The following is a 5133-nucleotide window of genomic DNA, read 5'->3' on the forward strand; positions in this document are numbered from 1 at the left end:
TGGCTGCCGTAGCAACCACCTCGAGCAGCTCCAGCGCGAGCACGTCAGTTGTGCCGCAGAATGAACTTGAGTGGGTGCTGGACTCTGGCGCAACCTACAACGTGACGGGCGACCCCAGCGCGCCACGGGGGTGTTACACAGTGCGGAATTTGTCTCAGCCGCTGCTGCGAATGGCCAACTGATGTAGTCTAACCAGTGCGGCCGCACCGACTGGAGAGTCAGTATTTCCGGTACACGGTACTTCCATGGCGCGTGCATGAATCTCATATCTGCAGGTAAGGATGTAAGTGGGTACCAGTATTGTCTTTTGAGTGATCAAGACTTTCTTCTCCTAAATTAGTTATGTGTCATTGCATGTACGTATACTTCTATTTATTTTTTTCAAATTTTGCACTACTACAGATACGACATTCACTGTCGGTTTTTAGCTAAAACCGGCTATGATAAGACCAACCGACACTGATATTTGGGTCTTCACTGTCGGTTCATATCACTGCCAGTTTTAGCCAAGAATCGGCAGTGATATTGGGTCATCATTGTCGGTTTTTAGCTAAAACCGACACTTCTTGAACCAACAGTGATATGCTATACAATTTTTTTCACAACTTTCTCATATGATGTCTGATGAGGACGAACTTTATATCAAAGTTATAGTATTCGACAAGATCTACAACTTTGTAGTTCAAACTTTTTCGATTTGATATCGTTTCGATGTCCAAATATACACCACAAAAATTTGTAGAGTTAATACCATAGGAGTCCATGTGATCCATAGTCATAAGTGAGTGTGAAGTGGTAGTTAAGGATCTTGGATGGAGAAGCGATCAAAACAAAAGTTGAAGATCTCAAAAGATTATGCAACTTTGTAGTTCACAACTTTTTTGTTTGAAGTCATTATGATGTCCCTCTATTTGGTTCGCACGATTTCATAGAAGTTAACACCAACTAAAGCCTTATGTTCCATAGTCTTAAGTGAGTGTGTAGTGATATTTAAGAATCTTAAATGAAGAAGCGACCAAAACAAAAGTTGTAGATCTCGAAAAGTTATGCAACTATGTAGTTGATAATATTTTTATTTGAAATCATCTATCCGACGAAAATTACGCTTGATTTTTAAAATTTAAAATCTGAATTTTTCAAATGACCTCCAATGGAGAAATGCCCAAAACAAAAGTTGTAGATCTCGAAACGTTATGCAACTTTATAGTTGATAACTTTTTCATTTAAAATCATCTATCTAAGGAAAATTTTGGCCGAATTTTCTCACATTTAAAATTCAAAATTTTCAAACGATCTTGGATGGAGGAATGACCAAAACTAAAGTTGTAGATCTCGGAAAGATATAAAACTTTGTAGTTGACAACTTTTTCATTTGAAATCATTTAGAGCCCCAAATACTCATTTAAAAATCTGATGAATATAAAATGGCTAGGACGAATATCCCAAATGGACACAGGTGTCTTACAGGTGGAGTGGTTAGAGGACAAACACGCGAAGTAGGAGGTCAGGGTTCGAGCGCCGGTCGCCATGAAGCGCGCGTTTTTTGCACGAAAAATTGCGTGACGTGTGGGATCTCTCCCACTACTAAAAAAATCCCTATTTTTTCAGCCCACTTTTTATGTTTTCTGGAAACCACATCACTATCGGTCCCTATCACTACCAGTTTGGTTGTGTCGGTTTAAAATCCGGTAGTGAAGAGGGTTTTTGAACCGATAGTGATAGTGAAATCTAGGGTAGTGTTGGATTGGCCCGAATGACCTAAAACACACGGAACTTAAATATCCCTCTCTACAGGTTTCCTCGTTCGACGGGGTACGAGATTAAGCAAAATATAGAAGGTGTTGAGATACGGAATGGCGGCGTTCTGGTCGGCAAGGGCTGCCTGCTGCCCAACAACCTTTGGTCTCTAGATTCTCTTGACGACTGTCATCTGAATGGACCTAGTTGCAATAACTTGTCGCTCTCTATTCTGGTAGTGACAACTTGTCCCTCTCTATATAAAGAGTAAAGTGCACTAGCGGTCCCTAAACTTGCGCTGCAATATCATCCCGGTCCCTAAAGTTGTAAAACGGTCATTTAGGTGACTAATCACTGCTACTGTCTCATTTTGGTCCAACCAGAAGCCGAGGCGTGCCGTAATCTTACAAAAAAAACCCATTAATGCCCAAGGGCCATTAAAAGGGCCTAGGGCCGCTCCCATCCCGAGTCACGACTCAGGTGCGCCCGCCTCCCTTTCTCCATCGCCGCGGTCAACGAGGTCGATGGCGACAGCCTTGGGCGATTGAGTAGAGGTGAAGTAGAGACCACGACGGCGATCCACCGTGTGGAGGCTGCAGCGGATAGGATTAGGCAGTGGGCCACTCCATCGTCGAGTCGGTGAACCATGATGGCTAAGTTACGGCAGAAGGGGATGCCACGCCGGAGTACGGTAAGTTGATCGTCGACCTCCGTTGTGCAGATTGTAGGGTTCAGCGGTTATTGGTGTATGGGTTCATAGGATGTCTTTTGTAGTTGCTACTGTAGTCTTGATTTGGGGCAATTTTTCTAGGTTTTCCCTTCTACTGATCAAAGGTTCAATTTTGCGCATAATGTAGGTAATGGTAATGATGAGTTCAGTATTGAGTTTCACCATGGAGGGTTCTTTGTTCGGTCTGGTGGACTAAAAAGCTATGTGGATGAGAGAGTGAACTAGGTTGATGGGATTCAGACTGAGACATGGTCAACGCTGTGGTTTGAGGATTTTGTCAAGCAGTTAGGGTATGAGATGAGCCCAAGGTTCAAGTTTTACTGGTTGTTGCCTCAGAAGACAATAGCTGATGGACTAAGGCTGATAGAATCTGACCGTGATACTATTGTGATGGCCAATATGGTGGATAGGTTCAAGACTTTGATAGTTTATCTTGATCAAGATGGATTTGAAGACAATACATGGGATGACATAGTGCTGAATCTAGTGGCAGAACTACCTAAAGTCTTGAGCCCAAGGAAGATTAATTATCAGAACCCAAAATCTAGTGAGAAGTTGTCTGTGTTTTATGCTGATATGGATAAAGGAGTAGTTGGGTGGAGTGGAGGTCAGGGAACATCTGAATCAACATATGAAGATGAGGACTTCATACATAGTCATAATGAGGTTTTGGAAGGCGATGAAGATTTATATGAGGATTTAGTGTACAGTGCTATGGATCAGAGGAAAAGTAACAAAAAGGCAAGAGGAAGCTAGCGGAAGGAGGTGGAGATAGTTGTGGTAGCTGTTCCTGATGATGAAGACACTGAACATGAAGAGTTAAACCTTCCTGGTTCAGATGGTGAGGGAGAAGACAAGCTTAGGATGAAATGTTGGACTGAGGCTGATGTCAACCAGCCAAGTTTTTCTGTTGGCCTTGTGTTCTCAATAGTAGAGAAGCTGAGGGAGGCAATAACATAATACAGTGTGAGGAACAGAGTGGAAATTAATATGCCAAGGAATGACCATAGGAGATTAAGGGCAAATTGTGCTGTTGGCTGCCCATGGAACCTCTACGCTTCACTTGATAGCAGGGTCAAATCATTTGTAGTGAAGATATACTATGGGGGTCACAATTGCCATAAAGAGTGGGTGTTGAAGAGATGCACTTCCAAGTGGCTTGCAACTAAGTACATTGATTAATTTCGAGCAAATGATAAGATGAGCATCAACAGTTTTGGTAGGACAGTGCAAAAAGACCTCAACTTGACACCTTCCAGGAGTAAATTAGCAAGAGCTAGAAGGCTCATCATGAAAGCAATCCATGGTGATGATGTGAACCAGTACAACTTGTTATGGGATTATGGACAGGAATTGAGGAGAAGCAACCCTGGCTCTACATTTTATCTAAATATTTGTGAGATGAGATTTAGTACATGCTACATGTCACTAGATGCATGTAAGCGGGGTTTCATGGCTGGTTGCAAGCCCATTATTTCCATAGATGGATGCCACATCAAAACCAAGTATGGAGGCGGCCACTAACAGCTGTGGGCATGGATCCAAATGATTGTATATATCCAATAGCATTGGCAGTTGTTGAGGTGGAATCTCTTGCATCTTGGAAGTGGTTTCTGCAGACTCTGAAAGATGATCTGAAAATTGATAATACCCAACCATGGACAATCATGACTGATAAGCAAAAGGGCCTAATCCCAGCTGTGCAGCAGGTGTTCCCTGACTCAGAACATAGGTTCTGTGTCAGGCATCTTTACTCAAATTTCCATGAGAAGTTTAAGGGTGAGGTGCTAAAGAATCAACTATGGTCATGTGCAAGGTTATCTTCTGTGCAGCAGTGGAATATGAACATGGACAAAATGAAAGCATTGGATGAGGCTGCCTTCAAGTGGCTTGAGAAGATGCCTCCCAATACTTAGGTTAGAGCTTTTTCTCAGAATTTCCTAAATATGTTATTGAACAACAATTGTGAGGTGTTCAACAATTACATCTTAGATGCAAGAGATCTTCCAATTCTTAGCATTTTTTAGATGATCAAGACTCAGCTGATGATAAGATATTACAACAAACAAAAAGAATTAGCAAATCAAATGGAAGGAACCTTTTGTCCAAAGATAAGAAAGAAGCTGTCAAAGAATGCAGAGTGGGCAAATATGTGTTCTGCTATACCTTCTGATCAAGGAGTGTTCCAAGTAAAGGTGAGGGATTACAACCACATAATATATATCAATTCAAAAACATGTGATTGCAGGAGGTGGCAATTAACTGGAGTTCCTTGTAGCCATGCTATTGCTTATTTGAGGCATGAGAGGATAAAACCTGAATCTATGTTGCCAGCATGCTACTCAGTGCAGACATTCAATACTGCATATGGATTCAACATATGGCCTTGAAGAGATCGAGCTAGTGGGAAAAGGTTAATGGTCCACAGGTGCAGCCACCTTGGGAAAAGCTTCATAGCTTGTAAGCATCAAAACATGTCATTCTAGATTATGAAATCAGTTTGAGGCCGATATGCATTGCCATTGCTTGTAGGCATGAAATCAGTTCATTCCATAACTTGTTAATCTGAAACCATGGTTACAGCATGATTTTCATGATTTTCATTCCAAGTTACAGCATATGCCTTGAGAACAATGCAAAAATAGCAACAAAGATCTGGTCATGAC

At 41.8% G+C, this 5133-nt stretch overlaps 1 pseudogene; it reads left to right on the forward strand.

The window, feature by feature from the left end:
• Positions 1-2764: 2764 nt before the first annotated feature.
• LOC136480847 (uncharacterized) lies at positions 2765-4383 on the forward strand (annotated as a pseudogene).
• The last annotated feature ends 750 nt before the right edge of the window (positions 4384-5133 follow it).

This window comes from Miscanthus floridulus, chromosome 9 (assembly GCF_019320115.1).
Source record: "Miscanthus floridulus cultivar M001 chromosome 9, ASM1932011v1, whole genome shotgun sequence".
Taxonomy (NCBI): domain Eukaryota; kingdom Viridiplantae; phylum Streptophyta; class Magnoliopsida; order Poales; family Poaceae; genus Miscanthus; species Miscanthus floridulus.